The sequence below is a fragment of the Symphalangus syndactylus genome, chromosome 20 (genome assembly GCF_028878055.3).
Source record: "Symphalangus syndactylus isolate Jambi chromosome 20, NHGRI_mSymSyn1-v2.1_pri, whole genome shotgun sequence".
NCBI classification, from domain to species: Eukaryota; Metazoa; Chordata; class Mammalia; order Primates; family Hylobatidae; genus Symphalangus; species Symphalangus syndactylus.
Window position 1 is genome coordinate 2,780,828 of NC_072442.2, and position 17,472 is coordinate 2,798,299.

Below are 17,472 nucleotides of genomic sequence, written 5' to 3' on the forward strand. Positions count from 1 at the left end.
TCTCTTAGCTGAATGCACAGATCAGAAAGAAGTTTCACCGAATGATTCTGTGTAGTTTATATTTGAAGACATTCCTTTTTCCACTATTACCCTCTTAGCGCTCCGAATCTCCACTTGCATTTTCTACAAAAAGAGTGTTTCATAACTGCTCAATCAAAAATATGTTTTATCTCTGTTAACTGAATTTACAGATCAGAAATAAGTTTCACAGAATGCATCTGTGTAGTTTTTATTTGAAGATATTCTTTTTCCCAATGTAGGCCTCTTAGCGCTTAGCATGTCCAATTGCAGTTTCTACAGAAAGAGTGTTTCAGAACGGCTCAATCAAAAGTAAGGTTCAACTCTGTTAGTTGAATGCACAGAACAGAAAGAATTTTCACAGAATGCTACTGTGTAGTTTATATTTGAATATATTCCTTTTTCCACTATTACCCTCTTAGCGCTCCGAATGTCCACTTGCATTTTCTACAGAAAGAGTGTTCAGAACTGCGCAATCAAAAGTATGGTTTAACTCTGTTAGCTTAATGAACATATCAGAAATAAGTTTCACACAATGCTTCTGTGTAGTTTTTATTTGAAGATATTATTTTTCCCAATAGAGGCCTCTTAGCGCTCAGAATGTCCAATTGCAGTTTCTATAGAAAGAGTGTTTCAGAACGGCTCAATCAAAAGTAAGGTTCAACTCTGTTAGTTGAATGCACAGAACAGAAAGAAATTTCATACAATGCTTCTGTGTAGTTTATATTTGAACATATTCTTTTTTCCACTATTACCCACTTAGCGCTACGAATGTCCAGTTGCATTTTCTACAGACAGAGTGTTTCAAAACTGCTCAATCAAAAGTATGGTTTAACTCTGTTAGCTGAATGCTCAGATCAGAAAGAAGTTTCACAGAATGCTTCTGTGTAGTTTATATTTGAATATATTCCTTTTTCCACTACTACTCTCTTAGCGCTCAAATGTCCAGTTGCATTTTCTACAGAAAGAGTGTTCGGATCTGCTCAATCAAAAGTATGGTTTAACTCTGTTAGCTGAATGCACAGATCAGAAAGAAGTTTCACAGAATGATTCTGTGTAGTTTATATTTGGAGACATTCCTTTTTCCACTATTACCCTCTTAGCGCTCCGAATCTCCACTTGCATTTTCTACAGAAAGAGTGTTTCAGAACGGCTCAATCAAAACTAAGGTTCAATTCTTTTAGTTGAACAAACAGAACAGAAAGAAGTTTCACACAATTCTTCTGTATAGTTTTTATTTGTAGACATTCTTTTTCCCAATATAGGCCTCTTAGCGCTCAGAATGTCCAATTGCAGTTTCTACAGAAAGAGTGTTTCAGAACGGCTCAATCAAAAGTAAGGTTCAACTCTGTTAGTTGAATGCACAGAACAGAAAGAAGTTTCATACAATGCTTCTGTGTAGTTTATATTTGAACATATTCTTTTTTCCACTATTACCCACTTAGCGCTACGCATGTCCAGTTGCATTTTCTACAGACAGAGTGTTTCAAAACTGCTCAATCAAAAGTATTTTTTAACTCTGTTAGCTGAATGCTCAGATCAGAAAGAAGTTTCACAGAATGCTTCTGTGTAGTTTATATTTGAATATATTCCTTTTTCCACTACTACGCTCTTAGCGCTCCAAATGTCCAGTTGCATTTTCAACAGAAAGTGTGTTCAGATCTGCTCAATCAAAAGTATGGTTTAACTCTGTTAGCTGAATGCACAGATCAGAAAGAAGTTTCACCGAATGATTCTGTGTAGTTTATATTTGAAGACATTCCTTTTTCCACTATTACCCTCTTAGCGCTCCGAATCTCCACTTGCATTTTCTACAAAAAGAGTGTTTCATAACTGCTCAATCAAAAATATGTTTTATCTCTGTTAACTGAATTTACATATCAGAAATAAGTTTCACAGAATGCATCTGTGTAGTTTTTATTTGAAGATATTCTTTTTCCCAATGTAGGCCTCTTAGCGCTTAGCATGTCCAATTGCAGTTTCTACAGAAAGAGTGTTTCAGAACGGCTCAATCAAAAGTAAGGTTCAACTCTGTTAGTTGAATGCACAGAACAGAAAGAATTTTCACAGAATGCTACTGTGTAGTTTATATTTGAATATATTCCTTTTTCCACTATTACCCTCGTAGCGCTCCGAATGTCCACTTGCATTTTCTACAGAAAGAGTGTTCAGAACTGCGCAATCAAAAGTATGGTTTAAATCTGTTAGCTTAATGAACATATCAGAAATAAGTTTCACACAATGCTTCTGTGTAGTTTTTATTTGAAGATATTATTTTTCCCAATAGAGGCCTCTTAGCGCTCAGAATGTTCAATTGCAGTTTCTACAGAAACAGTGTTTCAGAAAGGCTCAATAAAAAGTAAGGTTCAACTCTGTTAGTTGAATGCACAGAACAGAAAGAAGTTTCATACAATGCTTCTGTGTAGTTTATATTTGAACATATTTTTTTTCCACTATTACCCACTTAGCGCTACGAATGTCCAGTTGCATTTTCTACAGACAGAGTGTTTCAAAACTGCTCAATCAAAAGTATTGTTTAACTCTGTTAGCTGAATGCTCAGATCAGAAAGAAGTTTCACAGAATGCTTCTGTGTAGTTTATATTTGAATATATTCCTTTTTCCACTACTACTCTCTTAGCGCTCAAAATGTCCAGTTGCATTTTCTACAGAAAGAGTGTTCAGATCTGCTCAATCAAAAGTATGGTTTAACTCTGTTAGCTGAATGCACAGATCGGAAAGAAGTTTCACAGAATGATTCTGTGTAGTTTATATTTGGAGACATTCCTTTTTCCACTATTACCCTCTTAGCGCTCGGAATCTCCACTTGCATTTTCTACAGAAAGAGTGTTTCAGAACGGCTCAATCAAAACTAAGGTTCAACTCTTTTAGTTGAACAAACAGAACAGAAAGAAGTTTCACACAATTCTTCTGTGTAGTTTTTATTTGTAGACATTCTTTTTCCCAATATAGGCCTCTTAGCGCTCAGAATGTCCAATTGCAGTTTCTACAGAAAGAGTGTTTCAGAAAGGCTCAATCAAAAGTAAGGTTCAACTCTGTTAGTTGAATGCACAGAACAGAAAGTAGTTTCATACAATGCTTCTGTGTAGTTTATATTTGAACATATTCTTTTTTCCACTATTACCCACTTAGCGCTACGAATGTCCAGTTGCATTTTCTACAGACAGAGTGTTTCAAAACTGCTCAATCAAAAGTATGGTTTAATTCTGTTAGCTGAATGCTCAGATCAGAAAGAAGTTTCACAGAATGCTTCTGTGTAGTTTATATTTGAATATATTCCTTTTTCCACTACTACTCTCTTAGCGCTCCAAATGTCCAGTTGCATTTTCTACAGAAAGAGTGTTCAGATCTGCTCAATCAAAAGTATGTTTTAACTCTGTTACCTGAATGCACAGATCAGAAAGAAGTTTCACAGAATGATTCTGTGTAGTTTATATATGGAGACGTTCCTTTTTCCACTATTACCCTCTTAGCGCTCCGAATCTCCACTTGCATTTTCTACAGAAAGAGTGTTTCAGAACGGCTCAATCAAAACTAAGGTTCAACTCTTTTAGTTGAACAAACAGAACAGAAAGAAGTTTCACACAATTCTTCTGTGTAGTTTTTATTTGTAGACATTCTTTTTCCCAATATATGCCTCTTAGCGCTCAGAATGTCCAATTGCAGTTTCTACAGAAAGAGTGTTTCAGAACAGCTCAATCAAAAGTAAGGTTCAACTCTGTTAGTTGAATGCACAGAACAGAAAGTAGTTTCATACAATGCTTCTGTGTAGTTTATATTTGAACATATTCTTTTTTCCACTATTACCCACATAGCGCTACGAATGTCCAGTTGCATTTTCTACAGACAGAGTGTTTCAAAACTGCTCAATCAAAAGTATGGTTTAAATCTGTTAGCTGAATGCTCAGATCAGAAAGAAGTTTCACAGAATGATTCTGTGTAGTTTATATTTGAATATATTCCTTTTTCCACTACTACGCTCTTAGCGCTCCAAATGTCCAGTTGCATTTTCTACAGAAAGAGTGTTCAGATCTGCTCAATCAAAAGTATGGTTTAAGTCTGTTAGCTGTATGCACAGATCAGAAAGAAGTTTCACCGAATGATTCTGTGTAGTTTATATTTGAAGACATTCGTTTTTCCACTATTACCCACTTAGCGCTCCGAATCTTCACTTGCATTTTCTACAAAAAGAGTGTTTCATAACTGCTCAATCAAAAATATGTTTTATCTCTGTTAACTGAATTTACAGATCAGAAATAAGTTTCACAGAATGCATCTGTGTAGTTTTTATTTGAAGATATTCTTTATCCCAGTGTAGGCCTCTTAGCGCTTAGCATGTCCAATTGCAGTTTCTATAGAAAGAGTGTTTCAGAACGGCTCAATCAAAAGTAAGGTTCAACTCTGTTAGTTGAATGCACAGAACAGAAAGAATTTTCACAGAATGCTACTGTGTAGTTTATATTTGAATATATTCCTTTTTCCACTATTACCCTCTTAGCGCTCCGAATGTCCACTTGCATTTTATACAGAAAAAGTGTTCAGAACTGCGCAATCAAAAGTATGGTTTAACTCTGTTAGCTTAATGAACATATCAGAAATAAGTTTCACACAATGCTTCTGTGTAGTTTTTATTTGAAGATATTATTTTTCCCAATAGAGGCCTCTTAGCGCTCAGAATGTCCAATTGCAGTTTCTACAGAAAGAGTGTTTCAGAAAGGCTCAATCAAAAGTAAGGTTCAACTCTGTTAGTTGAATGCACAGAACAGAAAGTAGTTTCATACAATGCTTCTGTGTAGTTTATATTTGAACATATTCTTTTTTCCACTATTACCCACTTAGCGCTACGAATGTCCAGTTGCATTTTCTACAGACAGAGTGTTTCAAAACTGCTCAATCAAAAGTATGGTTTAACTCTGTTAGCTGAATGCTCAGATCAGAAAGAAGTTTCACAGAATGCTTCTGTGTAGTTTATATTTGAATATATTCCTTTTTCCACTACTACTCTCTTAGCGCTCCAAATGTCCAGTTGCATTTTCTACAGAAAGAGTGTTCAGATCTGCTCAATCAAAAGTATGTTTTAACTCTGTTAGCTGAATGCACAGATCAGAAAGAAGTTTCACAGAATGATTCTGTGTAGTTTATATATGGAGACGTTCCTTTTTCCACTATTACCCTCTTAGCGCTCCGAATCTCCACTTGCATTTTCTACAGAAAGAGTGTTTCAGAACGGCTCAATCAAAACTAAGGTTCAACTCTTTTAGTTGAACAAACAGAACAGAAAGAAGTTTCACACAATTCTTCTGTGTAGTTTTTATTTGTAGACATTCTTTTTCCCAATATAGGCCTCTTAGCGCTCAGAATGTCCAATTGCAGTTTCTACAGAAAGAGTGTTTCAGAACAGCTCAATCAAAAGTAAGGTTCAACTCTGTTAGTTGAATGCACAGAACAGAAAGAAGTTTCATTCAATGCTTCTGTGTAGTTTATATTTGAACATATTCTTTTTTCCACTATTACCCACATAGCGCTACGAATGTCCAGTTGCATTTTCTACAGACAGAGTGTTTCAAAAGTGCTCAATCAAAAGTATGGTTTAAATCTGTTAGCTGAATGCTCAGATCAGAAAGAAGTTTCACAGAATGCTTCTGTGTAGTTTATATTTGAATATATTCCTTTTTCTACTACTACGCTCTTAGCGCTCCAAATGTCCAGTTGCATTTTCTACAGAAAGAGTGTTCAGATCTGCTCAATCAAAAGTATGGTTTAACTCTGTTAGCTGAATGCACAGATCAGAAAGAAGTTTCACCGAATGATTCTGTGTAGTTTATATTTGAAGACATTCCTTTTTCCACTAATACCCTCTTAGCGCTCCGAATCTCCACTTGCATTTTCTACAAAAAGAGTGTTTCATAACTGCTCAATCAAAAATAAGTTTTATCTCTGTTAACTGAATTTACAGATCAGAAATAAGTTTCACAGAATGCATCTGTGTAGTTTTTATTTGAAGATATTCTTTATCCCAGTGTAGGCCTCTTAGCGCTTAGCATGTCCAATTGCAGTTTCTATAGAAAGAGTGTTTCAGAACGGCTCAATCAAAAGTAAGGTTCAACTCTGTTAGTTGAATGCACAGAACAGAAAGAATTTTCACAGAATGCTACTGTGTAGTTTATATTTGAATATATTCCTTTTTCCACTATTACCCTCTTAGCGCTCCGAATGTCCACTTGCATTTTCTACAGAAAGAGTGTTCAGAACTGCGCAATCAAAAGTATGGTTTAACTCTGTTAGCTTAATGAACATATCAGAAATAAGTTTCACACAATGCTTCTGTGTAGTTTTTATTTGAAGATATTATTTTTCCCAATAGAGGCCTCTTAGCGCTCAGAATGTCCAATTGCAGTTTCTACAGAAAGAGTGTTTCAGAAAGGCTCAATCAAAAGTAAGGTTCAACTCTGTTAGTTGAATGCACAGAACAGAAAGTAGTTTCATACAATGCTTCTGTGTAGTTTATATTTGAACATATTCTTTTTTCCACTATTACCCACTTAGCGCTACGAATGTCCAGTTGCATTTTCTACAGACAGAGTGTTTCAAAACTGCTCAATCAAAAGTATGGTTTAACTCTGTTAGCTGAATGCTCAGATCAGAAAGAAGTTTCACAGAATGCTTCTGTGTAGTTTATATTTGAATATATTCCTTTTTCCACTACTACTCTCTTAGCGCTCCAAATGTCCAGTTGCATTTTCTACAGAAAGAGTGTTCAGATCTGCTCAATCAAAAGTATGTTTTAACTCTGTTAGCTGAATGCACAGATCAGAAAGAAGTTTCACAGAATGATTCTGTGTAGTTTATATATGGAGACGTTCCTTTTTCCACTATTACCCTCTTAGCGCTCCGAATCTCCACTTGCATTTTCTACAGAAAGAGTGTTTCAGAACGGCTCAATCAAAACTAAGGTTCAACTCTTTTAGTTGAACAAACAGAACAGAAAGAAGTTTCACACAATTCTTCTGTGTAGTTTTTATTTGTAGACATTCTTTTTCCCAATATAGGCCTCTTAGCGCTCAGAATGTCCAATTGCAGTTTCTACAGAAAGAGTGTTTCAGAACAGCTCAATCAAAACTAAGGTTCAACTCTGTTAGTTGAATGCACAGAACAGAAAGAAGTTTCATTCAATGCTTCTGTGTAGTTTATATTTGAACATATTATTTTTTCCACTATTACCCACATAGCGCTACGAATGTCCAGTTGCATTTTCTACAGACAGAGTGTTTCAAAACTGCTCAATCAAAAGTATGGTTTAAATCTGTTAGCTGAATGCTCAGATCAGAAAGAAGTTTCACAGAATGCTTCTGTGTAGTTTATATTTGAATATATTCCTTTTTCTACTACTACGCTCTTAGCGCTCCAAATGTCCAGTTGCATTTTCTACAGAAAGAGTGTTCAGATCTGCTCAATCAAAAGTATGGTTTAACTCTGTTAGCTGAATGCACAGATCAGAAAGAAGTTTCACCGAATGATTCTGTGTAGTTTATATTTGAAGACATTCCTTTTTCCACTATTACCCTCTTAGCGCTCCGAATTTCCACTTGCATTTTCTACAAAAAGAGTGTTTCATAGCTGCTCAATCTAAAATATGTTTTATCTCTGTTAACTGAATTTACAGATCAGAAATAAGTTCCACAGAATGCATCTGTGTAGTTTTTATTTGAAGATATTCTTTATCCCAGTGTAGGCCTCTTAGCGCTTAGCATGTCCAATTGCAGTTTCTATAGAAAGATTGTTTCAGAACGGCTCAATCAAAAGTAAGGTTCAACTCTGTTAGTTGAATGCACAGAACAGAAAGAATTTTCACAGAATGCTACTGTGTAGTTTATATTTGAATATATTCCTTTTTCCACTATTACCCTCTTAGCGCTCCGAATGTCCACTTGCATTTTCTACAGAAAGAGTGTTCAGAACTGCGCAATCAAAAGTATGGTTTAACTCTGTTAGCTTAATGAACATATCAGAAATAAGTTTCACACAATGCTTCTGTGTAGTTTTTATTTGAAGATATTTTTTTTCCCAACAGAGGCCTCTTAGCGCTCAGAATGTCCAATTGCAGTTTCTATAGAAAGAGTGTTTCAGAACGGCTCAATCAAAAGTAAGGTTCAACTCTGTTAGTTGAATGCACAGAACAGAAAGAAGTTTCATACAATGCTTCTGTGTAGTTTATATTTGAACATATTCTTTTTTCCACTATTACCCACTTAGCGCTACGAATGTCCAGTTGCATTTTCTACAGACAGAGTGTTTCAAAACTGCTCAATCAAAAGTATGGTTTAACTCTGTTAGCTGAATGCTCAGATCAGAAAGAAGTTTCACAGAATGCTTCTGTGTAGTTTATATTTGAATATATTCCTTTTTCCACTACTACTCTCTTAGCGCTCCAAATGTCCAGTTGCATTTTCTACAGAAAGAGTGTTCGGATCTGCTCAATCAAAAGTATGGTTTAACTCTGTTAGCTGAATGCACAGATCAGAAAGAAGTTTCACAGAATGATTCTGTGTAGTTTATATTTGGAGACATTCCTTTTTCCACTATTACCCTCTTAGCGCTCCGAATCTCCACTTGCATTTTCTACAGAAAGAGTGTTTCAGAACGGCTCAATCAAAACTAAGGTTCAATTCTTTTAGTTGAACAAACAGAACAGAAAGAAGTTTCACACAATTCTACTGTATAGTTTTTATTTGTAGACATTCTTTTTCCCAATATAGGCCTCTTAGCGCTCAGAATGTCCAATTGCAGTTTCTACAGAAAGAGTGTTTCAGAACGGCTCAATCAAAAGTAAGGTTCAACTCTGTTAGTTGAATGCACAGAACAGAAAGAAGTTTCATACAATGCTTCTGTGTAGTTTATATTTGAACATATTCCTTTTTCCACTATTACCCACTTAGCGCTACGAATGTCCAGTTGCATTTTCTACAGACAGAGTGTTTCAAAACTGCTCAATCAAAAGTATGGTTTAACTCTGTTAGCTGAATGCTCAGATCAGAAAGAAGTTTCACAGAATGCTTCTGTGTAGTTTATATTTGAATATATTCCTTTTTCCACTACTACGCTCTTAGCGCTCCAAATGTCCAGTTGCATTTTCTACAGAAAGAGTGTTCAGATCTGCTCAATCAAAAGTATGGTTTAACTCTGTTAGCTGAATGCACAGATCAGAAAGAAGTTTCACCGAATGATTCTGTGTAGTTTATATTTGAAGACATTCCTTTTTCCACTATTACCCTCTTAGCGCTCCGAATCTCCACTTGCATTTTCTACAAAAAGAGTGTTTCATAACTGCTCAATCAAAAATATGTTTTGTCTCTGTTAACTGAATTTACAGATCAGAAATAAGTTTCACAGAATGCATCTGTGTAGTTTTTATTTGAAGATATTCTTTTTCCCAATGTAGGCCTCTTAGCGCTTAGCATGTCCAATTGCAGTTTCTACAGAAAGAGTGTTTCAGAACGGCTCAATCAAAAGTAAGGTTCAACTCTGTTAGTTTAATGCACAGAACAGAAAGAATTTTCACAGAATGCTACTGTGTAGTTTATATTTGAATATATTCCTTTTTCCACTATTACCCTCTTAGCGCTCCGAATGTCCATTTGCATTTTCTACAGAAAGAGTGTTCAGCACTGCGCAATCAAAAGTATGGTTTAACTCTGTTAGCTTAATGAACATATCAGAAATAAGTTTCACACAATGCTTCTGTGTAGTTTTTATTTGAAGATATTATTTTTCCCAATAGAGGCCTCTTAGCGCTCAGAATGTCCAATTGCAATTTCTACAGAAAGAGTGTTTCAGAACGGCTCAATCAAATGTAAGTTTCAACTCTGTTAGTTGAATGCACAGAACAGAAAGAAGTTTCATACAATGCTTCTGTGTAGTTTATATTTGAACATATTCTTTTTTCCACTATTACCGACTTAGCGCTACGAATGTCCTGTTGCATTTTCTACAGACAGAGTGTTTCAAAACTGCTCAATCAAAAGTATGGTTTAACTCTGTTAGCTGAATGCTCAGATCAGAAAGGAGTTTCACAGAATGCTTCTGTGTAGTTTATATTTGAATATATTCCTTTTTCCACTACTACTCTCTTAGCGCTCCAAATGTCCAGTTGCATTTTCTACAGAAAGAGTGTTCAGATCTGCTCAATCAAAAGTATGGTTTAAATCTGTTAGCTGAATGCACAGATCAGAAAGAAGTTTCACAGAATGATTCTGTGTAGTTTATATTTGGAGACATTCCTTTTTCCACTATTACCCTCTTAGCGCTCCGAATCTCCACTTGCATTTTCTACAGAAAGAGTGTTTCAGAACGGCTCAATCAAAACTAAGGTTCAACTCTTTTAGTTGAACAAACAGAACAGAAAGAAGTTTCACACAATTCTTCTCTGTAGTTTTTATTTGTAGACATTCTTTTTCCCAATATAGGCCTCCTAGCGCTCAGAATGTCCAATTGCAGTTTCTACAGAAAGAGTGTTTCAGAACGGCTCAATCAAAAGTAAGGTTCAACTCTGTTATTTGAATGCACAGAAAAGAAAGACGTTTCATACAATGCTTCTGTGTAGTTTATATTTGAACATATTCTTTTTTCCACTATTACCCACTTAGCGCTACGAATGTCCAGTTTCATTTTCTACAGACAGAGTGTTTCAAATCTGCTCAATCAAAAGTATGGTTTAAATCTGTTAGCTGAATGCTCAGATCAGAAAGAAGTTTCACAGAATTCTTCTGTGTAGTTTATATTTGAATATATTCCTTTTTCCACTACTACGCTCTTAGCGCTCCAAATGTCCAGTTGCATTTTCTACAGAAAGAGTGTTCAGATCTGCTCAATCAAAACTATGGTTTAACTCTGTTAGCTGAATGCACAGATCAGAAAAAAGTTTCACCGAATGATTCTGTGTAGTTTATATTTGAAGACATTCCTTTTTCCACTATTACCCTCTTAGCGCTCCGAATCTCCACTTGCATTTTCTACAAAAAGAGTGTTTCATAACTGCTCAATCAAAAATATGTTTTATCTCTGTTAACTGAATTTACAGATCAGAAATAAGTTCCACAGAATGCATCTGTGTAGTTTTTATTTGAAGATATTCTTTTTCAAAATGTAGGCCTCTTAGCGCTTAGCATGTCCAATTGCGGTTTCTACAGAAAGAGTGTTTCAGAACGGCTCAATCAAAAGTAAGGTTCAACTCTGTTAGTTGAATGCACAGAACAGAAAGAATTTTCACAGAATGCTACTGTGTAGTTTATATTTGAATATATTCCTTTTTCCACTATTACCCTCTTAGCGCTCCGAATGTCCACTTGCATTTTCTACAGAAAGAGTGTTCAGAACTGCGCAATCAAAAGTATGGTTTAACTCTGTTAGCTTAATGAACATATCAGAAATAAGTTTCACACAATGCTTCTGTGTAGTTTTTATTTGAAGATATTATTTTTCCCAATATAGGCCTCTTAGCGCTCAGAATGTCCAATTGCAGATTCTACAGAAAGAGTCTTTCAGAAAGGCTCAATTATAAGTAAGGTTCAACTCTGTTAGTTGAATGCACAGAACAGAAAGAAGTTTCATACAATGCTTCTGTGTAGTTTATATTTGAACATATTCTTTTTTCCACTATTACCCACTTAGCGCTACGAATGTCCAGTTGTATTTTCTACAGAGAGAGTGTTTCAAAACTGCTCAATCAAAAGTATGGTTTAACTCTGTTAGCTGAATGCTCAGATCAGAAAGAAGTTTCACAGAATGCTTCTGTGTAGTTTATATTTGAATATATTCCTTTTTCCACTACTACTCTCTTTGCGCTCCAAATGTCCAGTTGCATTTTCTACAGAAAGAGTGTTCAGATCTGCTCAATCAAAAGTATGGTTTAACTCTGTTAGCTGAATGCACAGATCAGAAAGAAGTTTCACAGAATGATTCTGTGTAGTTTATATTTGGAGACATTCCTTTTTCCACTATTACCCTCTTAGCGCTCCGAATCTCCACTTGCCCTTTCTCCATAAAGAGTGTTTCAGAACGGCTCAATCAAAACTAAGGTTCAACTCTTTTAGTTGAACAAACAGAAGAGAAAGAAGTTTCACACAATTCTTCTGTGTAGTTTTTATTTTTAGACATTCTTTTTCCCAATATAGGCCTCTTAGCTCTCAGAATGTCCAATTGCAGTTTCTACAGAAAGAGTGTTTCAGAACGGCTCAATCAAAAGTAAAGTTCAACTCTGTTTGTTGAATGCACAGAACAGAAAGAAGTTTCATACAATGCTTCTGTGTAGTTTATATTTGAACATATTCTTTTTTCCACTATTACCCACTTAGCGCTACGAATGTCCAGTTGCATTTTCTACAGACAGAGTGTTTCAAAACTGCTCAATCAAAAGTATGGTTTAACTCTGTTAGCTGAATGCTCAGATCAGAAAGAAGTTTCACAGAATGCTTCTGTGTAGTTTATATTTGAATATATTCCTTTTTCCACCAGTACTCTCTTAGCGCTCCATATGTCCAGTTGCATTTTCTACAGAAAGAGTGTTCAGATCTGCTCAATCAAAAGTATGTTTTAACTCTGTTAGCTGAATGCACAGATCAGAAAGAAGTTTCACAGAATGATTCTGTGTAGTTTATATTTGGAGACATTCCTTTTTCCACTATTACCCTCTTAGCGCTCCGAATCTCCACTTGCATTTTCTACAGAAAGAGTGTTTCAGAACGGCTCAATCAAAACTAAGGTTCAACTCTTTTGGTTGAACAAACAGAACAGAAAGAAGTTTCACACAATTCTTCTCTGTAGTTTTTATTTGTAGACATTCTTTTTCCCAATATAGGCCTCCTAGCGCTCAGAATGTCCAATTGCAGTTTCTACAGAAAGAGTGTTTCAGAACGGCTCAATCAAAAGTAAGGTTCAACTCTGTTATTTGAATGCACAGAAAAGAAAGAAGTTTCATACAATGCTTCTGTGTAGTTTATATTTGAACATATTCTTTTTTCCACTATTACCCACTTAGCGCTACGAATGTCCAGTTTCATTTTCTACAGACAGAGTGTTTCAAATCTGCTAAATCAAAAGTATGGTTTAAATCTGTTAGCTGAATGCTCAGATCAGAAAGAAGTTTCACAGAATGCTTCTGTGTAGTTTATATTTGAATATATTCCTTTTTCCACTACTACGCTCTTAGCGCTCCAAATGTCCAGTTGCATTTTCTACAGAAAGAGTGTTCAGATCTGCTCAATCAAAACTATGGTTTAACTCTGTTAGCTGAATGCACAGATCAGAAAGAAGTTTCATACAATGCTTCTGTGTAGTTTATATTTGAACATATTCTTTTTTCCACTATTACCCACTTAGCGCTACGAATGTCCAGTTGCATTTTCCACAGACAGAGTGTTTCAAAACTGCTCAATCAAAAGTATGGTTTAACTCTGTTAGCTGAATGCTCAGATCAGAAAGAAGTTTCACAGAATGCTTCTGTGTAGTTTATATTTGAATATATTCCTTTTTCCACTACTACTCTCTTAGCGCTCCAAATGTCCAGTTGCATTTTCTACAGAAAGAGTGTTCAGATCTGCTCAATCAAAAGTATGGTTTAACTCTGTTAGCTGAATGCACAGATCAGAAAGAAGTTTCACAGAATGATTCTGTGTAGTTTATATTTGGAGACATTCCTTTTTCCACTATTACCCTCTTAGCGCTCCGAATCTCCACTTGCATTTTCTACAGAAAGAGTGTTTCAGAACGGCTAAATCAAAACTAAGGTTCAACTCATTTAGTTGAACAAACAGAACAGAAAGAAGTTTCACACAATTCTTCTGTGTAGTTTTTATTTGTAGACATTCTTTTTCCCAATATAGGCCTCTTAACGCTCAGAATGTCCAATTGCAGTTTCTACAGAAAGAGTGTTTCAGAACGGCTCAATCAAAAGTAAGGTTCAACTCTGTTAGTTGAATGCACAGAACAGAAAGAAGTTTCATACAATGCTTCTGTGTAGTTTATATTTGAACATATTCTTTTTCCACTATTACCCACTTAGCGCTACGAATGTCCAGTTGCATTTTCTACAGACAGAGTGTTTCAAAACTGCTCAATCAAAAGTATGGTTTAACTCTGTTAGCTGTATGCTCAGATCAGAAAGAAGTTTCACAGAATGCTTCTGTGTAGTTTATATTTGAATATATTCCTTTTTCCACTACTACGCACTTAGCGCTCCAAATGTCCAGTTGCATTTTCTACAGAAAGAGTGTTCAGATCTGCTCAATCAAAAGTATGGTTTAACTCTGTTAGCTGAATGCACAGATCAGAAAGAAGTTTCACCGAATGATTCTGTGTAGTTTATATTTGAAGACATTCCTTTTTCCACTATTACCCTCTTAGCGCTCCGAATCTCCACTTGCATTTTCTACAAAAAGAGAGTTTCATAACTGCTCAATCAAAAATATGTTTTATCTCTGTTAACTGAATTTACAGATCAGAAATAAGTTTCACAGAATGCATCTGTGTAGTTTTTATTTGAAGACATTCCTTTTCCCAATGTAGGCCTCTTAGCGCTTAGCATGTCCAATTGCAGTTTCTACAGAAAGAGTGTTTCAGAACGGCTCAATCAAAAGTAAGGTTCAACTCTGTTAGTTGAATGCACAGAACAGAAAGAATTTTCACAGAATGCTACTGTGTAGTTTATATTTGAATATATTCCTTTTTCCACTATTACCCTCTTAGCGCTCCGAATGTCCACTTGCATTTTCTACAGAAAGAGTGTTCAGAACTGCGCAATCAAAAGTATGGTTTAACTCTGTTAGCTTAATGAACATATCAGAAACAAGTTTCACACAATGCTTCTGTGTAGTTTTTATTTGAAGATATTATTTTTCTCAATAGAGTCCTCTTAGCGCTCAGAATGTCCAATTGCAGTTTCTACAGAAAGAGTGTTTCAGAAAGGCTCAATCAAAAGTAAGGTTCAACTCTGTTAGTTGAATGCACAGAACAGAAAGAAGTTTCATACAATGCTTCTGTGTAGTTTATATTTGAACATATTCTTTTTTCCACTATTACCCTCTTAGCGCTACGAATGTCCAGTTGCATTTTCTACAGACAGAGTGTTTCAAAACTGCTCAATCAAAAGTATGGTTTAACTCTGTTAGCTGAATGCTCAGATCAGAAAGAAGTTTCACAGAATGCTTCTGTGTAGTTTATATTTGAATATATTACTTTTACCACTAGTACTCTCTTAGCGCTCCATATGTCCAGTTGCATTTTCTACAGAAAGAGTGTTCAGATCTGCTCAATCAAAAGTATGGTTTAACTCTGTTAGCTGAATGCACAGATCAGAAAGAAGTTTCACAGAATGATTCTGTGTAGTTTATATTTGGAGACATTCCTTTTTCCACTATTACCCTCTTAGCGCTCCGAATCTCCTCTTGCATTTTCTAGAGAAAGAGTGTTTCAGAACGGCTCAATCAAAACTAACGTTCAACTCTTTTAGTTGAACAAACCGAACAGAAAGAAGTTTCACACAATTCTTCTCTGTAGTTTTTATTTGTAGACATTCTTTTTCCCAATATAGGCCTCCTAGCGCGCAGAATGTCCAATTGCAGTTTCTACAGAAAGAGTGTTTCAGAACGGCTCAATCAAAAGTAAGGTTCAACTCTGTTATTTGAATGCACAGAAAAGAAAGAAGTTTCATACAATGCTTCTGTGTAGTTTATATTTGAACATATTCTTTTTTCCACTATTACCCACTTAGCGCTACGAATGTCCAGTTTCATTTTCTACAGACAGAGTGTTTCAAATCTGCTCAATCAAAAGTATGGTTTAAATCTGTTAGCTGAATGCTCAGATCAGAAAGAAGTTTCACAGAATGCTTCTGTGTAGTTTATATTTGAATATATTCCTTTTTCCACTATTACGCTCTTAGCGCTCCAAATGTCTAGTTGCATTTTCAACAGAAAGAGTGTTCAGATCTGCTCAATCAAAAGTATGGTTTAACTCTGTTAGCTGAATGCACAGATCAGAAAGAAGTTTCACCGAATGATTTTGTGTAGTTTATATTTGAAGACATTCCTTTTTCGACTATTACCCTCTTAGCGCTCCGAATCTCCACTTGCATTTTCTACAAAAAGAGTGTTTCATAACTGCTCAATCAAAAATATGTTTTATCTCTGTTAACTGAATTTACAGATCAGAGATAAGTTTCACAGAATGCATCTGTGTAGTTTTTATTTGAAGATATTCTTTTTCCCAATGTAGGCCTCTTAGCGCTTAGCATGTCTAATTGCAGTTTCTACAGAAAGAGTGTTTCAGAACGGCTCAATCAAAAGTAAGGTTCAACTCTGTTAGTTGAATGCACAGAACAGAAAGAATTTTCACAGAATGCTACTGTGTAGTTTATATTTGAATATATTCCTTTTTCCACTATTACCCTCTTAGCGCTCCGAATGTCCACTTGCATTTTCTACAGAAAGAGTGTTCAGAACTGCGCAATCAAAAGTATGGTTTAACTCTGTTAGCTTTATGAACATATCAGAAATAAGTTTCACACAATGCTTCTGTGTAGTTTTTATTTGAAGATATTATTTTTCCCAATATAGGCCTCTTAGCGCTCAGAGTGTCCAATTGCAGTTTCTACAGAAAGAGTGTTTCAGAAAGGCTCAATCAAAAGTAAGGTTCAACTCTGTTAGTTGAATGCACAGAACAGAAAGTAGTTTCATACAATGCTTCTGTGTAGTTTATATTTGAAAATATTCTTTTTTCCACTATTACCCACTTAGCGCTACGAATGTCCAGTTGCATTTTCTACAGACAGAGTGTTTCAAAACTGCTCAATCATAAGTATGGTTTAACTCTGTTAGCTGAATGCTCAGATCAGAAAGAAGTTTCACAGAATGCTTCTGTGTAGTTTATATTTGAATATATTCCTTTTTCCACTACTACTCTCTTAGCGCTCCAAATGTCCAGTTGCATTTTGTACAGAAAGAGTGTTCAGATCTGCTCAATCAAAAGTATGTTTTAACTCTGTTAGCTGAATGCACAGATCAGAAAGAAGTTTCACAGAATGATTCTGTGTAGTTTATATTTGGAGACATTCCTTTTTCCACTATTAACCTCTTAGCGCTCCGAATCTCCACTTGCATTTTCTACAGAAAGAGTGTTTCAGAACGGCTCAATCAAAACTAAGGTTCAACTCATTTAGTTGAACAAACAGAACAGAAAGAAGTTTCACACAATTCTTCTGTATAGTTTTTATTTGTAGACATTCTTTTTCCCAATATAGGCCTCTTAGCGCTCAGAATGTCCAATTGCAGTTTCTACAGAAAGAGTGTTTCAGAACGGCTCAATCAAAAGTAAGGTTCAACTCTGTTAGTTGAATGCACAGAACAGAAAGAAGTTTCATACAATGCTTCTGTGTAGTTTATATT